Source organism: Gavia stellata, chromosome 2 (genome assembly GCF_030936135.1).
Source record: "Gavia stellata isolate bGavSte3 chromosome 2, bGavSte3.hap2, whole genome shotgun sequence".
NCBI classification, from domain to species: domain Eukaryota; kingdom Metazoa; phylum Chordata; class Aves; order Gaviiformes; family Gaviidae; genus Gavia; species Gavia stellata.
In genome coordinates this window covers 51743079-51753995 of record NC_082595.1, presented here as the reverse complement: position 1 = coordinate 51753995, position 10917 = coordinate 51743079, and positions in this window count along the sequence as shown.

Here is a 10917-nt window from a genome sequence, read left to right as displayed (position 1 = left end):
ATTCTAACTGAAACTAGTAGACAGCTATATGAAAAACTGGGTGCAAGTCCATATTGCATATCCATGGTTCAAGAGACATGAAGACCAATTAAAATGAACCCAGCAGTGAGCATGCTCATGGGGAAAGACTGGAGGCATGGATGGAATAAAAAGCAATAGGTTTAAACTGAAGCAAGTAAGATTTGTATTACAATTAAGAGGAAAAGAATGGCTAGCAATTCGAATAGAGAAGAGATATCCAAAACCAGTGCTCCTCCACCTTTTAGGAGTGTGAATTCCTTCTGGATCATTTGCTCTCATGTGACGCCTTGCATTGAAAACGTTCATTCCTCCCCAGGAAGAATTGCTACATGCCTGTGTTTAATGTTAATTATCAGCTCTCTGCTTCCCATGAATGGTCACAGCCAGTGGTCACATCCCATTCTCACTTCCAGGTGAAAAAGAGCTGCTGCTCACTGCTTTGTGGTCTTGACACTTTTTCATGAATCTCCCACTTACCTCTCCTCCCTGCCTCTGTATCCAAGGGACACTCACTGCTTGAAGGTTTTCGGCAGATGGAAATTTTAAGAAAAGGGTACTCAATTTTTGTCATGAATGATGTTGGTACACCTGTTTGTACTACAGAACAGGGAGACAGATGCCACTGTCTCTGAAAATCCCTTCCAATTCTATTTTTCTGTAGTTCTATGTGAACAAGATGAACTGGAGGATATCACTCTTCATTAAACTGGAAAGGTCACCGACGAATAAGTAAACACTTACCTTAAGAAAGGCTGTAGGTCCCTGGTTTGTATCTTTCTTCTGCCCATCAATTTTTAAATCTAATTCTATTCAAAATGCTGGAATCTCTGGAGAAGAATAAGACTGGCTTCTTCCTGTACTAAAAATCTTCTAAGTTCTTAAATTTAGTTGTTATCACAGGTACCCCTGCTCCCGCCAAAATTTCCAACTAATGAAATGTTTTATGGCACGAATGAAGATGAGATTTTTTCAAGAGAATACTGTATCTAGCCTGAATATTTTGGTGAATGTCTACCTGTTATTATGAATTTTAACGGATTGCTTCTACATAAATGTTTTCCACTAAAACAACCATTGATCTAATTTTGCAGTTGGGCATGAGAGAAAGGAGTGGTAGATCACTTCTGATTGCCGCCTTATATGTACTGGTCTTACCTTATTTCCCCCAGTGGAGTTGCTCCAATGCAAGCTAGCATGATGAGCCAGCTGTGTGCTCCACATCTGGAGCTATATTTAAATTTGGGTTTGCTAATTTAAGATCTCTAAGCATGCCTTGAGGCTTGCAATTTGTTCTTCAAGTGCCTCACATTTTCTTAGCTCTGTAATAAATGGATAGGATCCCACACTGATGCAGGCATGCACTGCTGTAGGCGCAGAGTCAGAGGACAAGAAATTCTACCCAAGAACCTACTCTTACTTTCAGCTTCCACTGGGACAAGTCACAAATGTCCTAGCTTTATGAAGGCCTAAGCATCTTTTGCTCCCCCCAAAATCAGGGGAAGTCTATCTTCTTGCAAAATCAAGCTTTTACCATTTCATCCTCCAGCACAGACAATCCTTTAGAAATTCTCCTTCCCTTTTGTATGAGGGAAAGCACACTCCTTTCCCTTTCCCCTCTGTGTTTTTGAAAATCATGTCATTTATCTTCATAACAGTCTTGCTAAATGTTTTCCTTGAGGAGACACAGAGAACACAAAGGCAGTACTCAGTGTTGTTGCAAATACTTTTTTGAGCTGAAAGTCAGAAATGTAATTCCAAAACTATTTCTGACTAGAAAGCATGATAACTTTTGACACCTGTGTCTTAAACTCATCCCAAACCCCCTTCAGTTCTTGTCTGAATTTAACTGCGGGCTGCATCCCTGTTACCACTTACATTTTTGTGCATGTTTAACTTTGCTGATGAGAATCGCTTCATTGACTTCAGCGGGGCCACTCATGGCAGAAAATTGAGCACATGCATAAATATGTCTAAGCTTGCTACAAATTACGCTCTTCTCAATAGTGCCTGGACAGCAAACATTGGCTTGTCTAAGAGTTTAATGGTAACATGAAACACTTTGTTAAAGCAGTAAATAGCAAAATTTTGGTCATACTTCGCATGCAAAGAGTTGAAACACAAATAATTTTATACTTTAATCAACAGAGACTAAACCAGATCAAAACTGAGTCCTCCAAACCTTACATCAACAAAATTCCCATCATGACCCTCTGCCACTGATCTCACACAGAGATCAGTTTTTGGAAAGTCAGTGCATATATATAGTGTCAGTTCTTCAAAGGCTTGTGTTAATATATGTATACTTTAATGTATTACTAGAGAAATACTTTTCTAGTTTCTCCCTGCCCTGACTGACATGAATCTATTTGCTTGTCTTCTCTAGTATTTTTGTGAATAATTATGCTAAATATTGGAAATGCCATAGAGAAATTCAGTAATCTGCTCATATGTTCCTGACAGCTCCCTTGCTGAGCAATGGGATGATACTATATTGCTAGTAATTCAAATTATATAGCAAATGAATACATAGCATATTAAAAATAAATCAAGGTCTTGTGCAATGTTCTGTGTTTCCTAATGCCATCCTAGAACTCATGTCAATGACAAATATATAACAGGAAGCAATTTGTTGGACTCTATGTAATATTTTGAAAAATAGAAGGAAAACTGCTTAAACAAATACAACCATATGTCGATATGAAAATGTATTCTAAAGGCTGATAAACTTTTTCCATGTAAGTACGATTTATCAACCAAAGGTTGAATGAATCTTCTCTATTCCAAGAATACCATCAGCTGATGCTTTGAATGCTCCAAAGAACAGTCCCCAGCTGCTTTCAAGGGGGTTTAAATAGGTGCTGTGGTCCACTCATGAGAAGCCTCACTGACTTTAATGAAGACAAGCTGTACTGAGGCAGATGCCAGTGCTCAAACCACGGTTTCTACAGGATGACCTTTTATCGACAGATCACTCTGATGCAGAAAGAATTTGTTCTCATTTTCTTTTCTTGATGAAAATTATTTTCTCACAGTATTTTCCATTCTTTTGTGTCCCAATACTGTCTACAGCAAACATTGTTTACTCACTGACAGAGCTGATAAGGACTAGAAGTAATTAGCTAAGTATGTCTAAATGTGTGGATTCTACTGACTGAAGTGTAAACAATATTTTATTTTCCTAGGGTATCTTTTATCCATGGGTTGCAAGCACTGAACTTAAAACGTAAATTTAACTGATCTTCATGAAACCACAGTCCAGTAAAAAAATATTATTATGCCTATAATGCCTACCCAGGCACAGAATAATAAGCATATGTGTGAGGGGTTAAAGAACTGTTTTGCAGAAGAAATGGCTGCACATGGCACCAGGCATATCTGATGGGATTCCACTGTGAATCAGTGCCATGGCAGAAAGCAGAATCCAGTACTCTTCTCCATGGCTTCCCAATTTGCTCACATTCGACTGCCATTGTAGGACAGTAAATAAAAATATGCTGGGTATCTTAGTGATCCATTTCTATGTACATACATTGTAGCGTCAGGTCAGGGTTTTGATCACTTGTTCCTTCTTCTGGGGACACATAGTGGTAACCAACTTTTGGCTTTGCTGCTTAGACTAGCAAAACATACCCAGCACTAGATGTGCAATAATCATCATATGGACTGACAAATGAATACATGAGTGAAGCACATTTAGAAGGGAGAAGATGAGGGATGATGGGCATTTTTTGTAGTTATAGAGCTGTTAAGATAGGCATTTTCTTAAGCTGGCAGGGAAACCCTCTATATGTACAGAGTTCACTTGCACAAATTTGAGTGATTATTGATTTTAGCAGGGAGGTATATGTTTCACACCACATTGTTAATTTTACCACACCTAAAACCTCACAGAAACTTTGGTACTGATAATAAGAAGCCCCATTACAGGAAGGCTAATAAGATTTCTGAGATGTTAAAGCTAAATGCATTATTCATACACTACAAATGGAAGCACTGAAGCCCTCAGCTGACTGTGGAAGCCTTGGAGGCTCTAACAGACAGCGTAGTTAAATTTTTTATGCAGCAGTTGCAGGGTTAGGAGTGTCAAATGAAATCAGTATATTTTCACAAAATTGTGACACTGGTGGTACAAGAAAAGGGTACTACAGCAGGTTTCTTAACAGAGACCGCTTTAGTAGTTAGATTCTTATTCCCTGTACCTGGGTCCCCAGATCAGCAGTGGCAGTTCTGCATGCATTTGTCTCTCTCTTCACTCATCTCCTGCTCCTCATTGACCTTAATGGTCCTTAGAGAGGAAAGTGTCCTGAATTTCTGTGCTGGAAGAAATGATTGATGACCATGAAAACTGACAGTGCTCAGTACTTCACAGGAGACACTTAGAAACTTTGGAAAAAAAAAAGAATTGGATCCTTTAAGAACTGTTTAAGAAAAATACCTGGTGAGAATTGGGTCGGGTTTGTATTTAAAATATTTTCTGGACAAAAGCTACTTGAAATACCTTTACCCGAGGGATTACCAATTGTGTAAACCACACTGGTAATCTTGGTCCAGGTTCATATTCTTCATACAGTCCCATCTCAGAATTGCAATGGGTAGAGTGTAAATTCATCTCAACTCACCCCATTGTAACTGTTGTCTTTATTTGCAGGGCTTTGACTAAGGAGTGATTACTCAAGCAGTAATGGAGGGCACTACATTTTTCCTAAAGGAAGGGTGCTGGAATTTGTCTCACTTTTTCCTGGGAGAAATAATGCACATCCCATGACAAATGTGCTGTTTACTATGATAACGATCCTGGGAGTAGTAAGATAATACACTGCCCCATAATTTAGTCTGTTCTGCTTCCAAACTATGTAACATACATCCAGAACACACTTTATTACTCTTTTCCTACTCTTTTAAGTCAACATATACTCTGATCCTGATTTCTGATATAAGGGCACATTTTCAAGCTCCAAATATAGCTTTGAAGTTCAATTTAAATTATTTGATAAAGATCAGTCAGCTGTATTTTTCATAACTAGTGGCATAAAACTTTTGGCTGATGACTAAGATACAATGTCTCCAGCGAATTGGATATTATTTGATGCACTTGGACTAATTTAGGCTACCATTTCAGGGGATATCTGGGGCCTTAAGCAGCTCTATTTTAGAGTACTTAGAACACTAAAGCCAGAAGCTGATGGAATTGAGACATCCAACTCCAAATCATGGAGTTGGTAACTCCTTCCTTGTTTGAGCTCAGGGTTCTTTGACCTCACAGGCATCAGGAGGATCACTGGAGTCAACCTGCTATGTAACGCAGTGGGTGAGAGACTCAGAGACACTGCATTCCTCACTGGAGAGAGTTCAAACTTCAGAGAAGTTTGAAGGAGAACAAACTTAGGAAGCTACTAAGTCCTTCTCATCCCTGGCCAGACTGGCAAAAATGAGGGTGTCTAGTGACCAGGTCAGGTGGGCAGGGAGTTTATGGGATGGTGCCTGGCTGCCAAGGCCTTGCCTGGCCGCCCCCAGCCAGGGAGCAGGGCAGGACAGGGGACAGCTGGGGGCATCCCCAGTCCTGGGCATCTTTGTTTAGTAGTAGTTTGCTGTTTTCCTACTATGTGTCACTTCTTTTACATTCTCCTCTTCTGTCTCCACTTCTCTTGCTGCATAGGATCTTGTAGCTTTCCTCAAAGAGAAAGTTGACAAAGTACTTGTCCTTCCGCTTGTCTAATCCTCTTGTTGACTTCCCCTCCTACAACTCTCTTCTCTCACTTTCTGACACTTTCTGACAAGATGGAGATTTCTTGGCTGCTTTCCTTTGCTTGGCTGTTCTTTACTTACACAAATCATTTTCAGCTCCCCTTTACTACTCGTGGTTATTTCTTTTGACACTTTTTGCCCACAAGTCAAACCTGCCTAAAACTGACCAGTGAGTCCTCTTCCCCCTCCCGGCCCTTCTGCCTTTGTCCCATTCATGTATCAGCTCCTTGGCTGTCCTGTGTGCTGCTGTCCTGGTCTTCACAACTCTCTATTTGGCTTCCATGTCTTACTGAAGTTGCTTTCTGTAAAGATCATAAAAATCTTCTTGAACAGAGTGGGACACCGCAGCATTCATTCAGTACTGTGATGGTTACACCTGCACATTGCCACCTTACTCTACATGTTTAAACTGGTCTTGCAGGCCAGTTTCCCTTGCCATGTTATTGTCATGGTTGACCCTCCTGCCTGAGAAGCAAAGATCCACAGGATCACCACGAAAGCCTCCCTATGGTCTCCTTTGCCATGATGCCTCCAAACCAATCTTGACAGTGGTTCGATTGTTGGTGTACTGAAATCACTATCCTCTGTGGTAAATAATAGTTTCTCATATGTTATGTATAATCCCCCATAACTGAAGCCTGTTCTTGTGTTTGCCATGGGACAAGGGTGTTCATTTTTATGCGTTAGCAAAGCTTATAACACAATGGGACCATGTTCAGTCCTTCACAAGGGCTCCCGAGCATTACAGAAGCACCGTCTGCACGTAGAGTAAGTGATTCTTTGTTTAACATTGCCTGAGGAGACACATTCTCTCCTTGAGATTTTGTGTTATGGTTCTGGGGAGTTGCTGCTGCAATGTTTCCCAAAACCTGGATCTGAAGGTAAGCAGATGTTTTTATTATTTAAATCCATATACCACCATTAACTACAATACATCCTCAGTAGTCATAGCTGCTTTCTTTGAACTCTTCCAGATTAAACCAAACCTAATTTACAAACAAGAAACCTTTCAGGTTGCTTGCTCATTAGTGCAGAATTAGTTCCTTTTGAAATTTTGACAATGAGAATTTGAAGTAACTAAACACTACCGTGATTTCTGAAACAGTGCTTGCAGTTTTATTGATCATACAAGAGAACAAAGTGTGTCTAAACCCTTAGTTCACTATGAAAGTCTATGAAACTTTGAAATGTATTACTCCCATGTTGGCTAATTAGTTTGTATGTCAAATTTCAGCTTTCATTTCTGACTTCTAAGTTTGCCTTACCACAACTGCCATACTAACTGGCTTTTGTAATGCTTGACTACAAACAGAGCATTTCCTTATTTATGCTTCTGTCTTTAAACATTTGCCCAGCACTCATTAGCACAGTATGATTTTACCAGTATTTTTTCTAGAACTTTAGCTGATTCCAGGCCATTATTTGAAGCCATTTACTTTTTCAGCTGAGTGTAGTGAAAGTATGCAAAGAGAAGAGGAGCAGGAATCCAGTGAGAACTGTTTCTAAATGGCTTGCAAGGCTTTGAAGGCAGCTGCCTTCTGTGGACTCCCGTCTGAAGGGCATCTGAGAGAGTGACAGATACATATAGCCATCCTCTATAATTTTTAGCTCAACCTCTTGTCTAGGTTCCTCCTCCTCTTTACTTATCTGATTGGTTATAGGAAACTCAGAAAAACACTTGTGGCAGACCTGAGTGCCTGCAGCCTCCTCCCAGCCATAGCCGTTATTAAAACAGGCATGCCAAAATAATTCAGCTACCTGCAGGCAGCTTTCTGCAGCATTTGCATTTTCCACACACTATGCCTGATACCCCCCATTTCGTAATTATTAAGGCTTGGTCCTGCAGACATTTTGTTTTAGAAATGAAAGGCTTTAATCTAAGCTTTCTAATTATGCTGGGAGTTAGTCAGAAGTGGGTGTCAGGACTGATTCTGCTCCATCATCTCGTAGCTATCTGGGAAAAGAAACTGGTTTTTTAGGAGCAATGTCTTCAGGCATGCAATTATTCCTTCTGCGCTCCTGCACTTGCCACTGTGGGTGAGTGAGGATATTCATGCTTGTTGGAATAGAATGGGAAGAAACATACATTTTTTATTGGTTCAAAGGAACATAAAACTTTGCTGTTTCAGATCCTCTGTTTATTCTGGGACTAAGCTGCAACATTTAGTTTCTCAGAGACAGTTATGCTTTGGTCTTGCTTTTAAACAAGCTCACTAACCAAAACTGTAATAGTAGTAGTAGTATTGTTATAACATTTAAGTGGCCTATTGCTATAGACAGAGTGAAATCAGGGGAAGAATGATGAAAACTAATAATGGAGTTCAGTTAGTAACTCACCTACTGAAACAACTAAGAAATATAGTTAGTAAAAATGTTAAGTATAAGCCAGTGTTAAGCAATTTCTGTCATTAACCCAGTCTGAAGTAAAGACTCTCATTAATGGACATTATGGTGTGGTATATCTGGTCTTAGATATTCATCAGCATTAATGTGAGGAAGACTATTACTGACACATCTTCTGATAATGGTTCAACTTTGACCTCCTAAAAATCAAATTTTTCCTGTCTTGAAGAACAGGCTGACTCAAGAAAAATAATGTAATTATGAATAAATAGTTGAAGAACTCTGATTTGAAAGATCTTTCAGTGAGAGACCACCATCGCTGTGTGTGTGCTCTTGGCATCTGACATAATAAAGACCTAGTCCTGAATAAGAACCTGCAAAGACTCCATTAATATTAATATTATTAATAACAAAACCCTACCACCAACATCTTTAGAAAGAAGTTCTAATCCTATCACTATCAATATGTGTGTAATTTAGAGACTAAAATGTGAATTCTTTGCAATTCAAATGATCCATTGCATTACTTGTGTCAAACCATGTCCTGTCTCTCATGGGACAACATGGCTTTAGTGACTTGTTCCCTTTCCTGCCTGATGAATAGATATACATAATGAGTGCAAGTTCTTGTAATATAATTGTTTCCTACTTTGCATACTTTTTTTTAATCAGGTGAAACCTTTCAGAGTTAATGTCATGTTCAGGGAAGAAACTACGGAACTCCTGGTCAAACATGTTCTTCATGTAGTTAATTTAGTAAACCAAGACTTCATAACCAGAATCACAGGAAGAACAATCTCTGATCAGAAGTCTTCAGAATTTTACCCAGGATATTTTGCTTCTGCAAAGTAAGTGATGTGTGTACATTTTATTGACATTAATTGTAATTAGGAAGTGTTATTTTTCATAACTAGTAGAAATGTTTCACTAACGCTGAGCTAGAAGTGCTGCAGACTGTGTTATGCCATATGCTAAAATAACTGTCTTTCTTAATTTACACTGGGTTGTCCAATCTGTTTTGTCCAAAGTTTTGTCTTTGCTGAAAATACCCAACATAATTCTCGCTACATTTTCCCTCACTACTGTAAACTGACCACACATACATAATTTCTCAGCATAAAGCCTCTCCCAGGTAGCCAAGTGATGTGAAACATTTGGTTTTTACTCCCACAGACAATAGATGCAATGCCTTTAAAATTTAAAAGGTGCATGTACAGTTGCCTAGCAAAACCTGAAACCTTATGGAGCAAGGCTGAGTTCTAAGCTGCTTGCTGCAAGTGTAGCTGTTTCATTTCAGGCCCAATTTCTTCTGAGTTAATATTTAATTTTCTATTTTAGGAACTATTATGATAAGCAGCAACTGGTTTGAGTTTTCAGGGTGAGGATGGATGCAAGAGGCTTACAATTTTTTTTGTTCCTAAATAACACTGTCAAGATTTTCTTGCAACATAGTCTTGTTGCATAAGGTAATTCTCTTTGACACCAGGCAAAGTATGGTTTTAGCAAGTGCTACAAACTGTCATTCTGTCCAACTCAAGCAATAATTGGGCACAGGCAAAACAAAGACATGAACTTGATTTTTTTTGTTTCCACTGATATCATTGTTGATGCAGCACAATATGTATAGCTGGCTTTTCTATAAATGTGTCTTGCTGTGGGATATACTTTCTCACATGTGGGTGTGCATTTATGTCAAAATGGAGAAAAAATATATTTTAATTTAGTCTGTAAAGTCTTCAAAGTTAAAGAACCTAAAAATTCCTCTTTGTACAACTGAAGTGAAGAGTACCATATTTCCTTGAACTGAGCATATGGCAGGGCTAAATCAGCAAAATGAGATTCGTCACAACAAAACATACCTTCCCCTTCCTTGATTTAATATGGTTACCAGAATTCCCTACACAGCTCACTTTGATAATCGCCATACAGACAACTGTATGTGGAGGGAACATACTATAAAGGTTACGTAAACCTGGCATGAAATGTTGCTTGGTGTGGGAAGAGTTTTTTCAGACTTGTGTTGTAACACAATTAGCCATTGCAACTTTAGGTAAAATGTTTCTGAGATGTTGCCTTAGGACTTTTCTGAACATTGTTGCTTTGCAGATATGAGGGAGCTTGGCAAAAATACAGATGACATAGAAAGAGATTTTTTCAATGGCTTTCCCCCTCAATTTTCAGTGATAGTAAAGGCAGAAGATTTTAATTATGCATTCCCCATTCATCATCTCTTAGTGGAGAAGTTAAGGTAGGTCAAGATGTGAAAATGAAACACTGCTTTGATTCAGGAAGGAACACTGCAACTGTGCTCTTGTTTGCTCTACATATCAACACTCCTCAAGGCTTCGCTATGCTGCAGAGTTCTTTATAACCTTCCTGGCATCTCAGCAGTGACTGATTTATAATCAAGTATGAAAGCCATTACAGACTCTGAAAGTGTCATTTACATTATATGTCTGGTTTTGGAAAAGGGGCAAATTAATTCCCAGGATGCACCCTATGACTTTATTATATCAAAAAATTCTTAAAAAACAGAAACAGTCCTTGGCACTGGGCAGAGCTAAAACACAATGTGACCTGTTTTTTGATGTTTGCTGTCCTGTAAGAGCCTGATCCAAAGCCCTCCAAAGTTCATGAACATTTTTTCTTTATCTTCAGTGCACTCTGACTGGGTTCTAAGTGTAGAAAATAAGGACAACATTTTTCCTTAAAATAGATTGTTACTGTGTATTAAGTATCTGAAACACATGCTTAGCACATCCTTTGCCTTAAACATAGTAACGCATCATGTGTCCTTGCATGCTCCAG